The following is a 25,036-nucleotide window of genomic DNA, read 5'->3' as shown; positions in this document are numbered from 1 at the left end:
CATATCACTGTATGGGACAGAAGTGTCATAATGGTATACATGTCCATGCTGGATAGGTTGCCATTGTAACAGTATTTATGCCTCAAGATTGGAGGTTCTGAGTTCAGTAACAGGAACACTCCATAAACATATGTTCTCTCTGTTTTGTTTTTTTTTTGCTTTCCTTCCACAATTTCTTTCCTTCATTCTACGTTCATGGTTTATACACACCATGGCCTTGCATGGACATCTTTAGGGTGCTCACCAAGTTGTTCTCAACCCTGCTAAGCACCCTAAAAGTGTTTTGGATCAGTTTACATTTTCAGTTCAAAGTTAGGGGATGGGGTGTTGCAGAGCATCGGTCTATAGGGTATCTGCAGCTTTTTGGCCCATCGCTGTCAATTGGTCCCTGTGGATTCTCCTGGTGGTCTTCTCCTGCCTAGAGGGTTGTCCAGCTTTAGACAGTAGGCTGCCCATAAAGACACACTGGCTTAATTGATTTCTGCTTCAGCCAAATGTGGATAGACCTAAGCAGGTCAGGAATGTATTCCCCACATTAGCTACTTGCCTAGATTTTCCAGTCTCTGAGGTTCCTCTTTCATGCCTTTTAAACTCTGTCCAAAGTTCTTTTTTAAAAAGAAAAATAATTCTGTTTAGAGTGAGAAGAGGTTTTCTATTTCTTTACTGTTCAGCCTTACCCAGGGCTACATTCCTTCAAAATCATCCCCACCAATGTCCTTTTTTATTGTGCACATGCAGGGTTGCCATTAGTAATCATGGGGTCCTGCACAGCCTTACTGACAGGGTCCCCTTAAACACTCAGAGGACAGTAATGAGGCAGAGCACCAAACATGCTGTGGTAAATTGTGGATGTGGTAAAATTGTGCTAAGAGTGGGATAATATAGATCTATAATCTTGCTATTCTCTTTGCAAATGAGGATCAGTATTATCATTAATCCAAACACACTAGTAATAGGCACACTCCGCAATGAGTCCATAAAAGGTAAAGATGTCTTGCACCACAATATCTCCAATATCTTAATTGCTCAAGTATAATTTCAACAATCCTCCAACAAGGATGATAGTGTATAAAGTACAGAAGTCTTCTAACAGATAAAACGAATATACTCTTGTATGTATATTTCTTGTCATGAGATACATGATATATGGTTCTCTACATATTTAGACTGATTAACTAAGGCAAAAAGTCCAAATACACAATGTGGTTAAAAGTTTGTAGACTCCTGACCATCACACCTACTATATGGCCAAATTGTGTGGACATCCCATTGAAGGGTACTGACTGTTAACACTACAACATTCAAACACATATTAAAAGATTGTGTACCTGTGAACAGTTTTGGGAAGGCCTTGTTCTGTTCCATCTTGACTGTACCCTGTGCACAAAGCTCCAAAAAGACATGGTGTGATGAGCTTGGTGAGGAGGAACTTAAGTGGTCTGCACAGAGCTGACCTCAATTTTATTGAACACCTTTGGGTTGAATTGGAACACTGATTGCAAGTCAGGTATCCTTATCCAAATTCTGTACCTGACCTTACAAATGCTATTTTCACTAAAATTCCACAAAATCCCACCCTCCAAAATCTTGTGGAAAGCCTTCATTGAAGAGCAGACCGTGTTATAACTCCATATTAATGTTCATGGTTTTGGAATCGGATGTCAAACAAACTCATGTGTGATGGTTGAAATAAATAGAAATGGTGGAGTTCCCCCAAGTAACATACAGTGCCTTGAAAAAGTATTCATACCCCTTGAAATTTTCCAAATTTTGTCATGTTACAAACAAAAACGTAACTATATTTCATTAGGATATTATGTGATAGACCAACACAAAGTGGCACATAATTGTGAAGTAGAAGGAAAATGATAAAATGGTTTTCAACATTTTTTTACAAACAATACTTTGTAGAACCACCTTTTGCTGCAATTACAGCTGCAAGTCTTTTTGGGGATGTCTCTACCAGCTTTGCACATCTACAGAGTGACATTTTTGCCCATTCTTCCTTGCAACATAGCTTAAGCTCTGTCAGATTGGATGGAGAGCATCTGTGAACAGTAATTTTCAAGTCTTGTCACATATTCTTAAATGGATTTAGGTCTGGACTTTGACTGGACGATTTTAACACATGAATATGCTTTGATCTAAAACGTTCCATTGTAGCTCAGGTTGTATGTTTAGGGTCCTGCTGGAAGGTGAACCTCCACCCCAGTCTCAAGTCTTTTGCAGACTCTAAGGCCCTTTTCACACTGGGGCGGTAGGGGGCGTCGGCGGTAAAACAGCGCTATTTTTAGCGCTGTTTTACCGCGGTATCCGCCCGCTAGAGGTGCGGTTTTAACCCCCCGCTGGCGGCCGAAAAAGGGTTAAATCCACTCGTATAGCGCGGCTATAGCCGCGGTATTGCCGCGGTATAGCCGCGCTGTCCCATTGATTTCAATGGGCAGGAGCGGTTTAGGAGCGGTGAATACACCGCTCCTTCACCGCTCCAAAGATGCGGCTGACAGGAGATTTTTTCTTCTCCTGCAAGCGCACCGCTTCAGTGTGAAAGCCCTCGGGCTTTCACACTGAACAAACAGGGGAGGCTGTTTAGGGGCGGTTTGCAGGCGGTATTTTTAGCGCAATAACGCCTGCAAACCGCCCCAGTGTGAAAGGGGCCTAACAGGTTTTCTTCTAAGATTGTCCTGTATTTGGCTCCATCCATCTTCCCATTAACTCTGACCAGCTTCCCTGTCTCTGCTGAAGAAAAGCATCCCCACAACATGATGCTGCCACCGCCATGTTTCATGGAGGAGACAGTGTGTTCAGGGTGATGTGCAATGTTAGTTTTCCGCCACACATAGAGTTTTTTTTTAGGCCAAAAAGTTAAATTTTGGTCTCATCTCACCAGAGCACCTTCTTCCACATGTTTGCTGTGTCCCCCCATGACTTCTTGCCAACTAAAAATGGGAATTCTTATGGCTTTCTTTCAACAAGGGGTTTCTTCTTGCTACTCTTCAATAAAGGCCAGATTTGTGGAGTGCACGACTAATAGTTGTCCTGTGTACAGATTCTTCCACCTGAGCTGTGTGGATCCCTGCAAATCCTTCAGAGTTACCATGGACCTCTTGGCTGCTTCCCTGTTTAATGCTCTCCTTGCCCGGCCTGTCAGTTTAGGTGGGCGGCCATGTCTTGTTAGGTTTGCAGTTGTGTCATACTCTTTCCATTTTGGGATGATGGATTGAACAGTGCTCTGTGAGATGTTCAAAGCTTGGGATATTTTTTTATAACCTAACCCTGCTTTAAATTTCTTCTCAACTGTATCCCTGACCTGTCTGGTGTATTCTTTGGCCTTTATGATCCTGTTTGTTCTCTAAGGTTCTCTAACAAACCTCAGAGGGCTTCACAGAACAGCTGTATTTATACTGAGATTAAATTACACACAGTATTTACTAATTAGGTGACTTGGTTCCACTAGATTTAGTTAGAGGTTTTAGAGTAAAGGGGGAAGAATACAAATGCACACCACGCTTTTCACATAAAAAATGTTGAAAACCATTTATCATTTTCCTTACACTTCACAATTATATGCCACTTTGTGTTGGTCCATCACATAAAATCTTAATAAAATACATTTACGTTTTTGGTTGTAACATGACAAAATGTGGAAAATTTTAAGGGGTATGGATACTTTTTTAAGGCACTGCACATATAATTATCTCTTGGTGGCACCATCCCTAACATAAATATTGAATATAGTAATATTCCCTAATCACCTCAATGAAGGGGGAACAGAAAAAAGGGACTTTAAATGTGCCTCAAGAGAGTACATACACTTAAAGTGTTACTAAATCCAGGACCCTGTATTCACTATATCTGGTCTCCCACAGCACATAGAACATGGAAATGCAATAGTTTTAGTAAATATAAACTGCTAAATACCTTTTCTCATCAGCAGTATATAGCAGTCTTGTGACTTCTATCTGTGTTTGGTTAAAGCTTGTAGGAGTTTTCATTCTTCCATTATTGTCCTATGAGGATGCAAGACCCCTGACCCTCTGTCTGGACAGTGCTAATTGGCCCTGTGCTGATCATATGCACTCTCCCAAGAAAAAATAAAATCTCTAACAATACACACCAAACAGGGCATGTGCAGCTTGTCCCCTAGCCTCCCCTAGCCTCTGGTTTGGGGACTCTGGAAGAAGTGGAGGATCAGGAGACAGGATCTAACAGCCTTTTTGCACAACACAGACGAATAACCCTTTAGGTTCCACAGTGAGTATAACAAGCATGCTTTACTGCATATCCAGACTTATTTTACTGTTGTGGGTTTAGTAACACTTTAAAGGTAAAAATCACAGTGTTCGTTTTAAACAAAGTTATAAACACAATAAAATCAATTGGGACTTCGTTTCTTATAGGTACATAGAAAACATATATAGTTGTATAGCAATAGATGTAAAGCAATAGACGCATTTCACAAAGGTCTCGCTTCCTCAGGATCTGTGCCTGTTACGCATGTAAGGAAATATACAATTTTCTTTATCTAATATGAATAATTATACACATGAACATAATATAATAGAGTGAAAAAACAAAAACAAATTAATTACACAATATGCAGTGTATGTATACCAGGGTGATAATAAATTTAACCACTTCACATCCGTGCTATGGCCGAATGACAGCCACGGCGCGGACCTGCATTCCCGGTAGGCCGTCATATGATGGCCTCCCCTGTGCACGCGCCCTACAGGGCGCGCCGAGCGCGCTGTGATCACCGAGTCACTGAGACTCAGGTGATCACTGATCTAAGTAAGGGGCCGGTCCCGGCCCCTTGTCATGTGATCAGCTGTCAGCCAATGACAGCTGATCACATGATGTAAACAAAAGATCGGTAATCGTTTTTTTTTTCTACTCACGCTGACAGTGTGAGTAGAAAAAAAGCCGATCACCGGCTTGAATGTGAGGGACATCGGTCCCGAAGTGGAAGAGGCACATCTGCCTCATCAGTGCCACCTAATAGTGCCGCATAACAGTGCCCACAGTGCCACCTAACAGTGCCCACAAGTGCCACCTATCAATGCCCACAAGTGCCACCTATCAATGCCCACCTGTAGTGCCAATCAGTGCCACCTAGCAGTGCTGCCCATCACTGCCACCCATCAGTGCCCATCACTGCCACCCATCAGTGCCCATCACTGCCGCCTATCATTGCCCATCACTGCTGCCTCATCAGCGTACATCAATGAAGGAGAAAAATTACCTGTTTTAAATTTTTTATAACAAAATATAAAAAAATATTTTTTATTTTTTTTTAATTCAGTTTTTTAAATTTTTTTAACAAAAAGTAAAAAATGCAGAGGTGATCAAATACCACCAAAAGAAAGCTCTATTTGTGGTGAAAAAATGATAAAAATTTAATTTGGGTACAGTGTTGTATGACCGCGCAATTGCCATTCAAAGTGCGTCAGCGCTGAAAGCTGAAAATTGGTCTGGATAGGAGGGGGGTTTAAGTGCCCAGTAAGCAAGTGGTTAAATAAAATTTATTGAAATAAATAGTGGGAAAAGGGCCCAAAAACTGTGTGTATGGGGGGGTTGGGGTGCAGATGACCAATGAAGGTGCTTTTCAGGCGCTTTCACGCTAAAAAAAAGCACCTGAAAAGCTCACGAAAAACATATTTTCATTCAAATCAATGAATGCTTTCACACTGGGGTAGTGCACTGGCAGGGCGGTGAAAAGACACCTCTCTCTATTGAAATGAATGGAAAGCTCTTCAAAAGCGCTCAGTGTTTTACTGGCAGTTTAGAAGCGCCTCAGTGTGAAAGGGGCCTAACCCTCAAGATAGCTTGAGAGCTCACATGCTCTGCAATTCCACCTACAATACCATAAAATAGATTGCTTCCTAAAGAATAATATAGCAATGAACAGCAATACATTAACAGATCATAGCCAAGGTCTATATAGGTCATTTAGGAGGAGGATATGTGTGATGGTCAACAAGCTTTTGTGTGATGGTCAACAAGCTTTTGTGTGATGGTCAGATGTCCAAAACTTTTGGTCATATAGTGTATTTGCATGGGGGAAAAAAGTATTGCTTGACCTTGAACTCTTATTCACGCCTGAAATTTTTAGTGCTCACCAATCTGACTTGAGCCAAGATGAGCCATACAACTTCCCCTGCTTTCTTATGCAGCCTGGCAGGGGCGCTGCTAGGTCTACAAAAGATCTGGGGCTAGAGCCCATAGCAGCATAGTAAAGAAAGTCATACGCTTGGGCGGGCATACACATGTATATACAGTAATATATGTGTGTGTGTGTGTGTATATCCCCAGAGAGCCCCCCACTGACATCAGGGTCCCCAGAGAGCCCCCCTTACATCAGGGTCCCCAGAGAGCCTCCCCCTTGCATCAGGGTCCCCAGAGAGCCTCCCCCTTGCATCAGGGTCCCCAGAGAGCCTCCCCCTTGCATCAGGGTCCCCAGAGAGCCTCCCCCTTGCATCAGGGTCCCCAGAGAGCCCCCCCTTAAAATCAGGGTCCCCAGAGAGCCCCTCTTAAAATCAGGGTCACCAGAGAGCTTCCCCCTTGCATGAGGGTCCCCAGAGAGCCCTCCACTTACATTAGGGTCCCCAGAGAGCCTCCCCTCCCCTTGGGGACCCCTGCAGAGACTCAGGGCTATGGGCCCCAGATTCGAGGCTATAGCCCCAAAAGCCACCCCCTAGCGACGCCACTGCAGCCTGGGCTGTGTACATACACATTAACATGATGAACTGACAAAAAGTGCGCAAAGCAATAATAGGAAGGAGAGTGTTCCTGGAGGGTGTACCGCTGGGTTATTTTATACAGCTAGACAAGTTTCTCAGGAACCATGTCAGGTAGAGTTATAAAATGTACGTGGTGACTCTAGATAAATAATTGCAGGATCTGAACATTGGAGTCTCAGCCTATAGGTTAATGCAGCTATTTATGATCTTGAGGCCCATAGTCGAGGACTGGTCGTTAAAAAAAGTATGTTGTAAACAAAAATCTCCTTGATTTTTTTTTTTTTCACTTGTATTCTTTGACAATTTCTGGAGTCTGTGCAGTTGACAGTTTTTTTTTGCTGACTATGACTACGGAGGCACCAGCTTTTTTTGACCCACTTTTCTCCATTTCCCTTGTGATCTCCCATCCACAAACATCATCCAGCCACAGGAGACAGACAGTGCCCTGCTTGATGTGCAGCCTTTAGGCAGATGGCTAAATCTCCTCCCCAGAGCTTCAGCGTCTTTTGCCAGGGGCTGTCTTAGTAAAGATTTCTTTTTTTTTTAATGAGCCTCTGGTGTCCCCTTATACTAGCATATTCTCATTTACCCCCTTCTGGGATGAGAAGAAGGGGGGAGGGGAGACATTACCTACATTTTAATAACAGAAGACATCCAGTTACATTTTACTGTATAAACTCGGGTCTTTTTTTAGCTTTGTGTGTCAGGAAATTATCATACAGAATGGGAACAGATTCCTTTTTGTGTTGTGAAAAATAAAAAGGTCATTGTCTGGCATATAAATTGAAGAGGCTGGTAGACGCTGTGCGATATTCTTGTGCTTCGCAGCTCTGCGGAAACCTGTCTCATCCATCAATGAACTGTGAATTATTTTTGTTAGGGTCCTAAGCCAGAATGAATTAGGCAAACATTTGGCATTACATTTACATTTATTTAGTTTTACTCTGATGGGTGCATGATAACTCATCTGTGCAACGATACATCATTGGCTTACCTTTGTTTAAGCTAAAAAGTAACTTTTAAATTCTTCTTGGGTGGCAATTAAAGATGTATGGAGACCTATAAGGAATCAATCTGTTCAATGTGGCCATTTACGTTCATGTTTGTCACCACTTCCATCAAACTCCCCCTATTCCCCACTTCCTCTGTCTGCCTCCTCTCATTGGGCAAATGTACTTTATTATTTTAAATGTACTGTAGATGTTTGCAAGAAGGTCTTTTGTTAGAATTAGTGATTAGAGGCAATGTTGTGTATGCCTTTGCTTTATCCCCCCCACCCTAGCAGTATATACTCACTTTTACTTTGCTCTCTACCTGCTGCTCTAGTCAGTCCCAAAATAGGGGTGCCTTATGTATTTGAAAATGTGTGCAAACTAAACCCTTGTTTTTAACAGATACTCTTTGAAAGGACAATTCAGTTGGTTAGCAGGCTGGTTGGTAAGTTGAGCTGGGAATATCTTTAGTTTGGTTTTGCATGCGTTGCCCTTCCATGTGCTCCTTGCTGCAAAGGCAAGTTATAGGTGAGAGCAGTGGCCATTTGTTTTTACTGTTAAAGCATAACTCTGGGCAAAAACTTTTTTCCATGTTCTTGTTGCTGATATGCTACCTTCATCAACGATGTCAGCCATGTTCTTCTGAGCTCTGTAGTTCCTCTTCAATAGCCTGCTGAACTTGCTGAAAAAAACATTATTGCCTGGTGACTCCCTGTTTGACCGCTGGTTGCTATTTCTCCCGTATCCTCAGCCAGCGGTCTGACACACCCCCTTGTAGTCCTCTGAAAGTGAGCAAGGAGTTCTAATTCCGCCCTGCTCGCTGTAGTGGGCAGAGGGAGTATCACAGCCCCCCAGTCTGTGCCGCCCATAGAGGTGGTGTTCTCCTTCTTCTCCCTGCTAGCAACACACCCCCCCCCCTCGCCGCCACCGCCCGCCCACCATCTCTCTCAGTGCAGAGCGGGGAGTTATGCCGCGTACACATGATCGGACTTTCTAGCAGACTTGGTCCGACGGTCTTTCCACCGGCCTTTCCGGCGGACTACCTGAACGGACGGACTTTCCTACACATGACCAAACTTTCCGGCAGGCTAGGTCCCCCCGTCTTTATGACGGACTTTCGCTGGAGTTACGGCGGACTTTCAGAATGAACGGACTTGCTCACACATGGACAAGTCCGTTCATTTTGAACGTGACTCGGGTACGACGGGACTAGAAAAGGAAGTGAATCTCGCCGCTTTTGTCGGTGATATTGACACCTTGCGAGCCCCGTCGCGGGGCATACCAGGCCCTTAAGTCTGGTATGGATTTAAAAGGGAACCCCCTATGCCGAAAAAACAGCGTGGAGTCCCCCCTAGAATCCATACCAGACCCCGATCCGAGCACGCAGCCCGGCCGGTCAGGAAAGGGGGTGGGGACGAGCGCCCCCCCCCCCTCCTGAACCATACCAGGCCGCATGCCCTCAACATGGGGGGTGGGTGCTTTGGGGAAAGGGGCGCCCTGCAGGCCTCCCCACCACAAAGCACCTTGTCCCCATGTTGATGAGGACAAGGGCCTCTTCCCGACAACCCTGGCCGTTGGTTGTCGGGCTCTGCGGGCGGGGGGCTTATCATAATCCGGGAGCCCCCTTTAATAAGAGGCCCCCCAGATCCCGGCCCCCCACCCCATGTGAATCAGTATGGGGTACATGGTACCCCTACCCATTTACCTAGGAAAAAAGTGTCAATAATAAAAACACACTACACAAGTTTTTGAAGTAATTTATTAGACAGCCCTGGGAGGGGGTCTTCTTCCGGCTTCAGGGGTCTTCTTCTGACTTTGGGGGTCCCTCCAGTTCCTCTTCTTCCGGCGTCCGGTTGGTTCTTCTCCGCTCTCTCTGGCCTCTTCTCCCGGTGTTCCAGTTCTTCTGCCGGCTCCTCCGCTATCTTCATGCTGCTCTTTTGCCAGTGGAGGCCCGGACTTCTGGGCTTTTGGGCTTTTGGGCTTCTGGGCTTCTTCTCTTCTTCCCATGTTGACACGACGGTCTCTCCGGCTGGAATGCTCTCTGGGAGCTCCGATGTGACTTATATAGGCGGAGACCCTGCCCCCTTATGCCGTCACAGTCCCTGGGCATGCTGGGACTGTGACGTTTTAGGGGGGCGTGGTCAACATCACCCGGTGACCACGCCCCCCTAAAACGTCACAGTCCCAGCATGCCCAGTCACTGTGACGGCATAAGGGGACGGGGTCTCCGCCTATATAAGTCACATCGGAGTGCTCAGAGAGCATTCCAGCCTGAGAGAACGTCGTGTCAACATGGGAAGAAGAGAAGAAGAGAAGAAGCCCAGAAGCCCAGAAGTCCGGGCCTCCGCTGGCAAAAGAGCAGCATGAAGATACCCTGTTTCCCCGAAAATAAGACCTAGCGTGGTTGTCGGTGATGGCTGCAATACAAGCCCTACCCCCCAAATAAGCCCTACCCTGTTTCCCCGAAAATAAGCCCTACCCTGAAAAGAAGACCTACAAGGACTTTAACTAGGGCTTTTTTGGGGGGTAGGGCTTATATTGCAGCCATCACCGACAATCACGCTAGGTTTTATTTTCGGGGAAACAGGGTAGCGGAGGAGCCGGCAGAAGAACTGGAACACCGGGAGAAGAGGCCAGAGAGAGCGGAGAAGAACCAACCGGATGGTGGGAGAAGAGGAACCGGAGGGACCCCCGAAGTCGGAAGAAGACCCCCGAAGCCGGAAGAAGACCCCCCCCCGGAGCTGTCTAATAAATTACTTAAAAAAATGTGTAGTGTGTTTTTATTATTGACACTTTTTCCCCATACTCATTCACATAGGGTCGGGGCCGGGATCTGGGGGACCTCTTATTAAAGGGGGCTCCCGGATTCCAATAAGCCCCCTGCCCGCAGACCCCGACAACCAACGGCCAGGGTTGTCGGGAAGAGGCCCTTGTCCTCATCAACATGGAGACAAGGTGCTTTGTGGTGGTGGGGGGCCCCACAGGGCGCCCCCTCCCCCAAAGCACCCACCCCCCATGTTGAGGGCATGCGGCCTGATACAGTTCAGGAGGGGGGGGGGCGCTCGCTCTTCCCCACCCCCTTTCCTGACCGGCCAGGCTGCATGCTCGGATCGGGGTCTGGTATGGATTCTAGGGGGGGACCCCACGCTGTTTTTTTTGGCGCAGGGGGTCCCCTTTAAAATCCATACCAGACTTAAGGGTCTGGTATGCCCCGCGCTCACCGCAATAGGAAAATGTGTTTTTCCTATTGCAGCGAGTGCGAGACGCAATACCCTGCCCTTGCGTCGTATCTGGTCAGTCGGACCAGTATACAGACGACCGAGATGAACGGGCTTTCCGTCAGGAACTGAGTCCGGCGGACCAAGATTTGAAACATGCTTCAAATCTAGGTACGGCGGACTTTTGGGAAAAAAAAGTCCGCCGGAGCCTACACACGATCGGATTGTGCGGCGGACTCTGGTCCGCCGGACCAAGTATGCCGGAAAGTCCGCTCGTGTGTACGCGGCATTACAGATCCTCAGGATGACAGAGCGGGTCTCGGGCTGACAGGTCCGTATGTGAAAACACCACTTGTTGTACAGCCCCACCTCCCTGTACATTGCAACAGTGCGCTCTGTGCTGTCGATCACAATTCCGGTGCAGGAAGGCGGGGCTGTACGACGAGCGGTTCTTTCACATACAGACCTGTCACCCCGAGATGCACTCTGTCATACGGAGGATCTGTAACTATCCCTGCTCTGCACTGATGGGCACTGCTAAGCTCCACTGGTGACACCGCACTGATGGGCACTGCTAAACTGCACTGGTGACACCGGCACTGATGGGCACTGAAAAGCTGCACTGGTGACACCGGCACTAATGGGCACTGCTAAGCTGCACTGGTGACACCGCACTGATGAGCACTGAAATGCTGCACTGGTGACACTGCACTGATAAGCACTGACAAGCTGCACTGGTGGGCACTGATGAGACCACACTGATGGGCACTGATAAGCTGCACTGATGGGCACTGATAAGCTGCACTGAGGCGGCACTGATGAGGCGGCACTGATGAGGCAGCACTGATATGCTGCACTGATGAGGCTACACATATAGGCACTGATGAGGCTGCACTGATAAGCAGTGGACACCATCCACTGCCAAATATCTGTAGGAGAGGTTTCCACCATCCCTGCAAAGTTTGCAGTCATTTTTTATATCTCATTTTCAGTGTGATGTGTATTATATGTGACGTTACATATCACAGAGACTGGTATTGTGGTGATATCGAAGCTTACTGAGATTGCCATACATTAGAGGGTTCTGCCATTATTGTGATATTGATAAGTAAGTTAGCGCTGCACTTTTTTTGTTTTTTTCTCATGCCGAAATTTACTTGTGTCACGCGCTGATGTAAAGCGGCATGGCCCGGCTCTTTCTGTGGTGCAGCTAGGGATGTGTTCACATACACTATACAAGCACTGATTACTTTTAGAAAGATGTTAAAGCTGCATGAGGAGGAATATTTCTAATAGTGAATTACAGCAGAGTACAGTGTGTATAATATAAAATTATGGGATTTGTATACAGTTCAGTAGTGATTACATAAAGCATGTAAGGGCAATATGTTTATCTCCTGCTGTGGCTGGAGGGGAGAGAACAGACATGCTTTACAGTTACAAGAATTTCCCCTCACTGTCTGTGTTGTGCTCAGCAGTATGGCTGCAGAATGAGGGGTATGATTAGGGTTGCCACCTTTTCTTCAAGTCAAACCTGAACACTTTAGCGGCGCACAGCAATTTTTTTTGTTGTATAAACTATACATATATTTTGCTATTAAATAACATTTCTAATCATATGAGGTTAATGACTAGAGTCACTCTTTACATCTGAGTCTACAGAGTTCCCCTTTTACATCTGAACTTGCAGAGTTCCCATTCACTGTAAGGGGGGACAGACTCTGATGTAAGGGAGAACTCTGGGGACTCTAACATAAGTGATGCTCTGGGAACCCTAATTTAAGGGGGAACACTGAGAACTCTGATGTACGGAGAAGACTCTGATGTAAGGGGAAACACTGTGGCTTCTGGTGTAGAGGGGAACTCTGATATAAGGGGTGCTCTGAGAACCCTGATTTACCTTAGTGTACTCACTCAGAGGCAAGAGAGAGAAGGGGGAGACTTCAGTCACAGACAGGGATGGATGGTGAGCTCACTCACCCCTTGGCAGTCAGCACCTCTCATCTAGATGTATCTGAGGCTGCTGGACTTCAAATTTACAGCCCACACTTTCCTTTTCTGAGGCACAGTGCCGGGGATTGGAGTGTGGGCAGACACAGAGGGGTAGGGGTGGGGGGAAGAGGTGCAGATCGAGCCCTCTCTCCTCTCCCGTCTGTGTGTGTATGGGGGGGATTGTTAGTGCTTGCTTTGGGCAGCATAAAAGAGAGTGTAACAGACATTCTCAGCTTAGACAACTGCAGCCACCAACCTTGCTGGGAAGCCATAGTCCAGTCTGAATAATGTGTCCGGGTCTCAGACGCATGATTCCAAACCCGTACTGTCTGGGTGAATCCCGGACAGGTGCCAAACCTAGTTGTGATTTATGTTGAAGTGGGCTTGTTCACATTTTGTGTACACAGGCCTAGTGTACCTCCCACATTCAGTGCAATATGCAAAGCATGATGGGAAATGTAGTTTAATGACAGTGTAAAGAGAGGGGAGAGGATATGATGCAATCCCTGATAAACCACCTCCTCCTTGCTAGAAAACAGGCAGCACTTTTTGAACCGCAGAGCTGACTTCCTGAAAATTCAATTCAACGTTTTTCTTGATTGGTAAGGAATTTCACAAATGTAAGAACTGTTTAGTGTTTTGTGTGGGGGGGTGTACTAATGGGGGGATTTTTTGCCGATCCCGGAGTTCTGCTTTAATCTAGTCAGTTCCCGCAGCTGAAGGATTACCTAATACTTCCAGGTATACGGTGTGTGCAGGCTCAGAGGCAGACACAGGGCCTCTTTAACTCCTCTCCCCACAATGCCCTGGGTTCCCACAATCGCCTGGATTCCTTGACATTCCCAGGTGATATACATTTGCCAACTCTTTGCATCTGACAAAGATGCAAAGAGACTGCAACCAATGATGCAGAGTTGGCTGGGCATGTGCTCTTCAGCTAAATGTATGGTTTTCCAGTGTTAGTTCTGATGCTTGGGCAGGAGTGCTTCTTTGTAGCATGCTCACAGGGAACATGCTTTTCTACTCCAGTATTTTAATGGTGCTTGCAGTGAACCAGACATTAACAGCATAAAATAGTATGTGAGCAGTGTACGATACTCCCGAGGTGTTTAGTTACCGCAATTCCTCACACCAGGGACATATCCCTGAGGAAGCCACGTGACCCTGTGGCGTAATGCATAGGGGAGGGGCTTGCTGATGTCACGGCGTGAGGAGAGACGAGGAATTGCGGTAACTAAACACCTAAGGAGTATCATATACTGCTGGAGGATTTCAAATATTATTTTATGCTATTATCGTTTGGTGCACTGCAAGCGCCATTAAAATGTGAGTGTTTTAACATACGTTTGTAGTAATAAAGACCAGTTGTTTTAAAAATAAAGCACAATGTAGGGTGTTTTTCTTATGTTAACCTGGCTGAGTGAAAGAGGAAAGAGAGACCAAGGAGGGGGTGGTAACTTCTGTGTTAGCCATATATCTGGAACATCAGTGTGGATCCCTTTGGTGGGATGAAAGTGCAGCCAGACCATATTGCTGGTCATTTATCCCAGGTGAGGGCACATCTGGTGAAGGAAAATTCACATTGCCTGAAGCAAGTTGCACATTGTGGTGAAAAATAAGAAGAGGATTATCTTGGCACTTCATATTACTGTAGACTTTACAGCACTATTGTTCGTTTTTTACATTTGATAGTGGATGTCACTGTAGTGGGATGCCCCTTTGTCCAGATTCTGGTGCAGGTGCCTTTAACTCAACACCCCACAATCCTCTGAGCTCCTGGACACACCCGGGGGATATAAAAGTCAGCTCCACCCAGCTTCTTGTGCTGAGAGAGATCCTGCCTGATGGGACAGCAGTGGCTGGGCAAGTGAGCTGTTCCCCGGTGCTGGGTCCTCCCCTTTCAAGTCTGGTGTGCCGGCCACCAGCAGTGAGCACAAGAAAACGCAGCATCTTTCCAAGCCCCAGTCACTGGAGAGTACTCTGTTACAGTCCATTGGTGGAAGCTGTCCATGAAGTGAGTTGGCCCTATCTCCAGCCACCAGAACCCCCTGACCGAAGCAAGTAGAAAGCAGTGCCAGCGTGAAGTTTGTGTCAGCAGGAGGTCCACTCAGCTCACAGTCTGTGGAACAAACGATTACTATTTTGGACACGTAAGATTCTTAAGCTTTCATTTCTATCTGTAGATTGGACTCAGAACACGCTGCTGCCACCTTGTGGACATTAATTGAACGGCAGTATAATTGTTATATCCTCTTTCTTTATGGTTCATATTAATGTTCTGTACTGTATACCCAGTTTTGTATGATTTCCGGTACAATTTATGTTGAAGTTCACTGTTAAGTAAAGTAGAGATTGCACATCACCACTGGTCTGATTATTTGGCTGTGACCGTTACACTACATCACTATTGCTGTACTTGTAGTTATTTTAAAGTAATAGCATCACTATTTCTTATAGGTAAGGTGTGAAAACACAGGTTGATTCACATTGTATATTGTGTAAATATTAGAGTGTGGAACGTGGCACCAATTGATTCACATTAATTTTGTACACATTTAATTGAGAGTGTGTTATGTGTGGACAATTCACTCAATTAATCTTTATTGACTTAGCAGCTCACAAGTACTTTATTGTTATTTTAGTAAAGGTTTTGGATTTGCCTTGGCAAAGCTCCGGCGCAAATTCAAATTGGGATTACGTGTTTTGCAGGTTGTTTATTAAAGGGGTATTGCAAGCCATCTTTTGGAGATTACCCAGCCTTGAGGAGGAGTGTGAAGGAGCATTTTTATCTGGCCCGGGGAAGGAAGGGCAGTACGTTTTGGTAAGAAAAGAAACCCAATATTCACAGAAAACAGCTGTTAGCAGTCACCACATCCCAGGTTATATAGAAAGAAGAAACAACCCCCTTGGAAATGGGATTTTGAAAGTGACTGGAAACAGTAGAGTAAAGTAGAGTACTGTTTCCAGTCACTTTCAAAATCCCATTTCCAAGGGGGTTGTTTCTTCTTTCTGTATGTTTTGGTAAGAGTATATCTGCATGCGGTGTATGGCACATGGGGGGGGGGATCTTTATATTTTCACCTAGTGTCACTATTTTATGTGAGTACAATTATTTTTATACATAAGGTTTCTGATCTTTTGACGCACTACACTATATCATTTTTATTTTTTGGGAATGCAGAGCTGAGGAGCACTGATTCTGAGATTCTGGTGATTTCCTCAAGCTCTATATGACCCATGAATTCACAAAGGGTCAAAATATCTGGTGAGAGTTTATAATTTTTTATAAAGGAGGAAGAAACAGAAAAAGTATTGCACAGAAGTATTTTTGTTTTGGACTTTTTTTTATTATGTACTTTATGGTATTGCACATTGCACATACAGTATGTATAGGAATACTTTTATGGACACTGATATATAAGCTCTTGTGTATATATACTCATATTTATGATACTTGTCCAGGGGTGCAAAGATCTCCAGCTGCTGAGGTATTCATAGGGAATTGTATACATTTACCTGAGCACTGAATAATTTATACTAGGAGCTCAATAGCATGAAGCTTCTACAGAAGACCCAGCCACTGTAGAGAGCACTTCTCCAATTGCTACCAAAGTACTACACTTCAAGTGGGGTGGCCGTGCATCTCCAGCCACTTGCCTTCGGTAGTGGCCCTGAAACTCCTTGAGCTACCCAACTGTGTTCCCTTGTCAAATGGTTTTTATTTGGTTCATTAAGGACATTACAGATATTTTCAGAAAACATAATGATCGACAAACAGAAATAAAGCTCATCACTATTAGGTTAATAGACTTTCTAAACATATAATATGTAACCAAAAATGTAATATGAACGTTGGTAAAAGTTGTATAAGAATCTAGGCTAATACTAAAATAGTTATTCAAGTCAGCTGAAAATAGAATAAATAAGCTGAGGAAGAAAGTCTTAGTTTAAGGGATCTGGAGCTTCAATATAATAATAAGAAGAGATGGGAGGATAGAAATCCATAAAAGAAGAGAAGAAAGGAGCAGAAAAGAGAAGAGAAGGAAGGGGAGGGGAGTCCATCAGGGGAATCCAAACGCCATCACAAAGCATAACAAGTCCATTCATACATCATCTACCAAGGCAGGAGAACCTTATCATCGAAATTTGATGGTAAATGGAATTGTACCCATGGGTGCCATAATTTTTCGAACTTGGGGATCAGGTCCCTTTCTATAGCTGACATTTTAGCATGAATCATTGAGTTATGCATCCTATTTTTTGTCTCGGCTACCACCAAAGAAGGAGATTTCCATGCTTTTGCAATCGTTTGCTTCGCAGCCGTAAGGAGCTGAACGAAAAGTTTGAATTGAGTGTGTGTCAAGCAATCTGGCTTCAAATTGAGTAAAGCAATAGTTAGGTCAGGAGGTATTTTTATCTCAAACATTTTGGAGGCTAAATCAAAGATTTCCTCCCAGAAGATCCGAACTTTTGGACAAGTCCACCAAATATGTAAATGATCACTCAACTCCGAACAGCCACGAAAACAAAGATAGGAACATATTTAGCCACTCTGGTGGAACAAGGTACCATCGGGTCAGTACTTTATAATTGCCTCCAATGCTATAATGTTAGGGGAAGATGATTTAGTCACCTGCCAGTCTGCCGTGGTAAGAGAGTATCGAATATCCTCCTCCCCCAACTGTGTTCCCAACCCTGAGATCTCTCCAGCAAGCAGCTGTTTATGTACTGTATTGTTTATTGATGTTTATTGATGTTTATTGATGTATTGATGTTTCTCTAGTCTCTGTTACAAGAGAGTCCTATAGAGAATGTGTTTTACTGCCACATCATTGAGCCGCAGACATTACTTTGTGGGCCCCCTTACTTGCTTAACCACTTCAGCCACGGAAGATTTGACTGCTCAATGACCAGGCCATTTTTTGCAATACGGCACTGCGTTACTTTAACTGACAATTGCATGGTTGTGCGACGCTGTTCCCAAACAAAATTTACGTCCTTTTTTTTCACAAATAGAGCTTTCTTTTGGTGGTATTTGATCACCTCTGTGGTTTTTATTTTTTGTGCTATAAACAAAAAAAGAGTGACAATTTTGAAAAAAACACAATATCTTTTACTTTTTGCTATAATAAATATCCCAAACCAAATAAAAAACAAAAACAACATTTTCCCTCAGTTTAGGCCGATATGTATTCTTCTACATATTTTTGGTAAAAAAAATCGCAATAAGCGTATATTGATTCGTTTGCGCAAAAGTTATAGCGTCTACAAAATAGGGGATAGATTTATGGCATTTTATGGTATTTTTTTTACTAGTAATAGCGGCGATCATCGATTTTTATCGGGACTGCGATATTGCGGCAGGCAAATCGGACACTTTTGACACATTTTTGGGAGCAGTGACACACACACTATATTATAGGGTACAATATTGAGTTGGCCCATCGGGTTGAGGTCAGGACTCTGTGTAGGTCAGTCAAGTTCCTCCACCTCATACTCGCTTATGTCTTTATGGACCTTGCATTGTGCACTGGTCCAAATCATGTGGTGGAGGGGGGATTATGGTATGAGGTTGTTTTTCAGGGATTGGGCTTGGCCCCTTAGTTCCAGGGAAGGAAACTCTTAAAGTGATTGTAAAGTCTTCATTTTAATTTTTTAATAAAAATAACAAACATGTTATACTTATCTGCTCTGTCGCAGTGGATTTGCACAGAGCAGCCCGGATCCTCCTTTTCTCGGGTCCCTGGCTGGAGCTCCTGGCCCCTCCCTCCTGTTGAGTGCCTCCACAGCAAGCAGCTTGCTATGGGGGCACCCGAGCTAAGCTTCAAGCCCTGTGTATCCATTCGGGTACAGAGCTGTGGTTCGGCCCTGCCCCCTCTCTCTCCCAATTGGCTAACTGACTTTGATTGACAAAGTCCTGGATGGCTGAGACACTCGTGGGCATTGCTGGACAGAGATGGGACTCGGGTAAATATTAGGGGGGCTGCGGCACACAGAAGGCTTTTTATTTTAATGTATAGAATGCATTAAGATAAAAAACCTTCTGACTTTACAACCCCTTTAAGGCGTCAGCATGCCAAGACATTTTGGATACACTAGCACTAGCTATAAAAATGCACTGATTACTGTATAAATGACACTGGCAGGGAAGGGGTTAACACTAGGGGGCGATCAAGGGGTTAACTGTGTTCCCTAGGTATGTTCTAACTGTAGGGGCGATGGGACTGACTAGGGGAGGAGAGAGAGCGGTGTTCATACGTAGTATGAATACCGCTCTCTATCCTCTCCCCTGAGAGAACCGGGATTTGTGTGTTTACACATACACACCCCCATTCTCGTTCTGACCCTGTTTGCATTGTATATCTCACTCTGCACCTATTTAGTAAACTTCAAGTTACAGTTACCCAATGCCTGATCATTCACACAATTACTCATCCAGTCAGACCGGCTGCCATACACACAGGCCGAATGTCAGCCGGTTTCTGTTGAACCGGCTGATGCCGGCCGACATTCAGCCCGTGTGTACTAGGCTTAAACTTCTGCCAGTGGTAGGAGGGGGCATTTAAAAGAAACCTATTATTTTGCCATGCATGGGCAAAGCACAGGGGCAAGCCCATCTCTAAACCCAACTCTGGCTGAAAACTGAATTTTTTCCAGTTTTTATATATTTATTTTTGCTCTGTGTGTCCCATTGAGCAGATCTCCCTTTACTTCCTGTCCTGTAGACACAAGAGGAAGTACAAGGAAATCTCTTCAGTCAGAGAGAAAGTCACCTCTTAACAGCTGTCACTGTTGCTGTTTCCTTTTACCTCCTGTTCCGTTGATGACTAAACTGTTTTGGATTTCCCATCACTTTGTCTGGCTGTGATAATGCTAAGCAGAACTAACAGAGAATTAATCTCCCCAGCAATGACATGGCAAAAACATTATTCCACATTCCAAGAAAAACAAACCCTCTTGTTAAGAATTGTATTGTAACCGCACTGTCTAAATTTATTGCAATAAATTAGTAATAAAACACATAATAATAATAATAATAATAATAAATGTTTAGACTTCAATTACATTTTAAGTTTCCATTATAAATTATATTGAATTATATTGTCATCAGTGGATGGCTCTGACCCGTAATTGTTGCACCCAATCCAGTACAATTTGCTAGTGGTTAAAGAATTTTTATTTTAAAGTATATACCTTTGATCCTGCCATAAATGCGGTGTCCTTATCACATCCTGTGAACCTATATTTCTTACAAGCTATCTTCTGTATACTACAAATGGGGATGAAGAGAAGAGGATTTGTTTACAATCCAAATCATGTGGGCAGCCTATGGTGACCACGTTGCTCCATTATAGATACAGTATGGTGAACATGTGCCATAGGACAGAAAGTGTGGCAGGGTTCTCAGTTGTACATTGCCCTGTGACCTTGGGGTACATAGTCGCACTTACAGTGGTAGAACCCCACTACACTCGTACAAGGATTTTCACTATCAATATTGTGAGAGCTTTTGTATACTGCAGCAAGTTTGGTTAGTACAGCGTCAGCGAGTGCTTTCTGCCAGTCTGAAAGCCAATTAAAATATATTGATATCACAGCATTGTAGCACTTTGCTTAATGCTGCTAATGATGGGATTATTGCTAATCACTTTAAGTCCAACCGCAGGCAGACACTATTTTCCTTTTATTTTGTGTATTTACGAGCAGACAATGACTGACCAGACTGGAAATGATCAGGCACCTACATGATGCTTTTTTGTATTTGTTTTTTTACCAAGATAACTTAAGTTGCTTCTCGGCCTTTTGGCTAAGATCAAGTGTGGTATCTGTTCTTATCAGTTGCCAGAGGAGGCACTGACGTCACTCCCGAGTGTGGGGAAGGCAGATGCAAATCCAATGGTGTCATTGCACCTGGAAGGGCAGTTTGGTAGTGGCCAGGGTCTTGGCGTCCTTTGCCGGCGTTAGCATGGTCGAGTCTGAGCCGTCCGGAAGGGTGCTCCTGGTGAGGATGGGTGCTGCATATGGGTCTGATCCAGAGGGTTGGGTCCCTGGCCTTCTGGCCTAGATTGGGGTAGTTCTAGCTCCGGACAGTTTTTCGGGAGAGAACGCTTGCTCGCCTATAGCACAGGGGCGGAGTGGTTAGTACTTCCCGAATGTAATTAGGTAGGAGTGATGGGAGCGAGGGTTGAGCTTGTTGAGGTCCGGGCTCTCCCCAAGCTTCCAGAACTTCAGGCCTTCCTGACTGGGGTGGGGGCTGCTGTGGTCTGGATCGTTGGTCAGAGTTGGTCACAAAAGCCTATGGTGTATGTGCCCCTAGAGTGGCAGTCCAGGGGTGCCTGAAGATCACTGTGAGTGAGGGTCACTTTGATTTAAGGCACCACGGTCACTGCACCATTACACGCTTTTTTTTTTTGCACCTGCCTCCTGGGCTGGGACCGGAGGAATTTTTTATTCCTGGCCATTGTATTGCACAATGGCCACCTTTTCACTCGCCTCTACTTCCTTCTCCCCCACTTTCTTTTTATTAATTTCCTTTGTGTGTCACGTTTTTGTATTTTTTTGTTTGTACACGGTTTTGCACTGTGTGACTGATAGGGTTGCAGGTCCTCGGGCCTGCCCTGAAAGTCTTGGGAGGGGATGGACATGGCCTTCTGGCTTATTTCACCCTCTCTCATGGGGTCTCCCTTTGGGGGAGCCCCACTGAGTACTGGGGGGGTCTGTTTCAGCAGTCCCTCCAGAGAAAGGTGTCTGTCTGGTTTCGGCCAGATGGACCAAGTGTAAGTACCCTTGTCCCAGTCAGGAGCCTAACAACCCGGGGGATTCAGGGCAAGGCCCTCTGATTTTGGAGGGCTTGTGTACCCGTTGCACTTTTTTGTGTTTCACTCTTTATGTGTGTGCACATTTTTTTGGCAAATCTTTGAAGTCTTTGAGTGTGTTTCACACGCCATGGTCTTTCAAAAAAAAAAAAAACCTGGCTGATCCTACCTGGTTCTGCCCTCACCCCTGTAAACTGACCACAGTTTATCATGGCTGCTGACCCCCGACACCGTGGTCAGTTTGTGTGCCTCCGTCATCCGCAGCTCTCCTCTGTCCTCTTCCTCCCTCCCTCCCTGCCTGTCAGCTCCGTCCGCTTCCCAGCCCTCCCCTCCTGCTGATATCATAACTCAGTGTTCTCTCTATCATCCCCTCTGTTATAGTAAATAATGTGCCCAGTGTATATGTTTAAAAAAAAAATAAGCCACTATATACCTTTTTCATAGTGCTGCTCAGCGCTCACCTGACTGGTCGCCTCTTTCCTCCTCTTCTCCTCCTGGCTGACTTCAGTTGAGGATTCTCGGCCCCTCCCGCTTTGCTGTCAGAATGAGAGAGGAGAGAGGCGGCCAGTCACGTGAGCTTTGAGCAGTGCTATAGAATAAGGTATATTGTGGCTTATTTTTTAAAAACCACATACACTGGGCACCTCATTTACTATAACAGAGGGGATGGTAGAAAAACCACTCAGTGGCTTCACATCCACTTTAAAATGCTTTAAATGCTTTTTGTTCCATTTAATTTAATTGTTTTTAATTTTGTTTGTTTTTTTTTTTTATTTAAAGAGGACATTCCACCTTTACTGAAATATTCAAATCAGACACAGCCATAAATATTAACATTACAAAAATTTCCATCCTTACAAGTCTTCTTCACTGCCGCAGTTTTGTCAGCATTATTTCGATTCCAGACCGCTATCTTGGATTTGGGAGTTGGCTGGCACTTCCTGGTGTTCACAGCCAGGAACTTGGAGACCGGCCATAGACGGTTTTGGCTGGTTCCTGTTGATATTTGAACCATGTATAGTCAGGCTGAATGTACCCAAGTTGATCAATTGATAGTTATTATCGCTAATGGCTAATACACAATGGTTTGCGGGAGCGATTCCCCTGTCAACACTGTCTGTGTTGATGGGAGAATCCAGCTAATTTGCTCCATCCATTAGCCTGCCTAAATCTCACTCATGTGCAGAATGAGAACTAGTTGCCTCTGATTTGTTTACATGTTGCCATGGTGTCCTCTATGTAGGTGTGAAATATCGCAAGATTACAGTACTTGCAGTCCTGCAGCCTTCTGGGATGTGCCAATGTTTTCCAGGATGCTGCGGGTGGAGATGGGACTAAAAAAAAAAAAAGCAAGTAATTATGTAAGGGGGTGAGGGAGGGAATGAATAAAAATAAGACTTACATATAAATTTTGAAAGGTCCGCTTTAAGAGTATTAATTTGTGACTGTGTAAAAGCTATATAAAAACTGAATGCATCAATTTGCAAATTTCATATTTTATTCACAATAGAAAACGTATTAAATGTTTAAACTGAAAAAGTGTATAATTTTAAGAAAAAAATAAGGCAATCTTGAATTTGATGGCAGCAACATGTCTCAAAAAAGTTAGGACAGGGAAAAAGCTGATATAGTAAGTGGTACTAACAAGGAAGAGCTGGATGAACATTTTTCAACTCATTAGGTTAATTGGCAACAAGTCAGTAACATTATTGGTTATAAAAGAAGAATCTTAGAGCCAGAGTGTCTCAGAAGTAAAGATGGGCAGCAACTCACCTATCTGTGAAAAGCTGTATTTAACAATTGTCGAACAATTTCAGAATAATGTTCCTCAAAATACTTTATATCATCATCTACAGTACATAACATCATCAAAAGATTCTGAGAATCTGGAGAAATCAGTGCACAAGGGACAAGGCTGATCACAATATTGGATGCCCGTGATCTTTGGGTCCTCAGACAGCACTGCATTAAAAACAGGCACACTTCTGTGATGGATATCACTGCATGGGGTCAGGAATACTTCCAAAAATCACTGTCAGTGAACACAGTTCACTGTGCCATCCAAAAATGCAAGGTAAAGAAATAGCCATATCTGAACATGATCCAGAAATACCGCCATCTTCTCTGGTCCAAAGCTCATTTAAAATAGTCTGTTGCAAAGTGAAAAACTGTTCTGTGGTCAGACGAATCGAAATTTGACAAATTTTTGGCAACCATGGGGGCCGCGTCCTCCGGACAAAAGAAGAGAGGGACCTTCTGGCTTGTTATCAGCATCTCTGATGGTATGGGGGGGGGGGGGGGGGGCATTCGTGCGTATAGAATGGGCAGTCTGCACATCTGAAAAGGCACCATCAATGGTAAAAGGTATATCCATGTTTTAGAACCGTGTATGCTCCCACCCAGATGCCTTTTTCAGGAAGGCTTTGCATATTTCAGCAGGACAATGCTAAACTGCATAGTGCATTTATGGCATGGCTTTGTAGTAGATGAGTCTGGGTGCTTAACTGGCCTTCCTGCAGTCCAGACCTTTCACCAATTGAAAATATTTCAACACCCATGACTGTTGAGCAGTTAGAATCCTATATCAGGCAAGAATGGGACAACATTCCTCTTCCAAAACTCTAACAACTGGTCTCCTCAGTTCCCAGACGTTTGTAGAGTGTTGTTAAAAGAAGAGCGGATGATACACTGCTGTAAACATGGCCCTGTCCCAACTTTTTAAGACGCATTGCTGCCATCAAAAAATAAATAAAAATGCCATAAATCTTTCCCATAGTTTTGTAGACGTTATAACTTTTGCGCAAACCAATCAATATATGCTTATTGCAATTTTTTACCAAAAATATGTAGAAGAATATATATTGGCCTAAGTTGATGAAGAAATTTGTTTTTTAAAAATATTTTTGGGGATATTTATTATAACAAAAAGTAAAAAATGTTTTTTTTTTTCAAATTTGTCCCTCTTTTTTTGTTTATAGCGCAAAAAATAAAAACCACAGAGGTCATCAAATAGCACCAAAAGAAAGCTCTATTTGTGGGGGGGAAAAAAAGGACGCAAATTTTGTTTGGGTACAGCATTGCATGACCAGTTAAAGCAACGCAGTGCCAAATTGTAAAAAGTGCTCTGGTCAGGAAGGGGGTAAAACCTTCCGGGGCTGAAGTGGTTAAGCTATTTTTAGCACAACTGCTATAAACAAGAGCCCTCACAAAGCGTAAACTTCCTGGCTGGGGACTCTAAGCCTCGATTCACACTATAGCGATGTCAGACATCACATGTG

The 25,036-nt window shown here is 44.3% G+C and overlaps 1 protein-coding gene and 1 pseudogene across 1 annotated transcript in view; both read left to right on the top strand.

Moving 5' to 3' along the window:
- Positions 1-25,036, top strand: part of STUM (stum, mechanosensory transduction mediator homolog) — a 149,217-nt gene that overhangs the window by 103,666 nt on the left and 20,515 nt on the right. The window lies entirely within an intron of this gene.
- LOC141141926 (U2 spliceosomal RNA) lies at positions 20,730-20,840 on the top strand (annotated as a pseudogene).

This window comes from Aquarana catesbeiana, linkage group LG04 (assembly GCF_042186555.1).
Source record: "Aquarana catesbeiana isolate 2022-GZ linkage group LG04, ASM4218655v1, whole genome shotgun sequence".
NCBI lineage: Eukaryota > Metazoa > Chordata > Amphibia > Anura > Ranidae > Aquarana > Aquarana catesbeiana.
The sequence above is the reverse complement of the archived record's forward strand: the minus strand, read 5'-3'. Positions and strand labels throughout refer to the sequence as shown.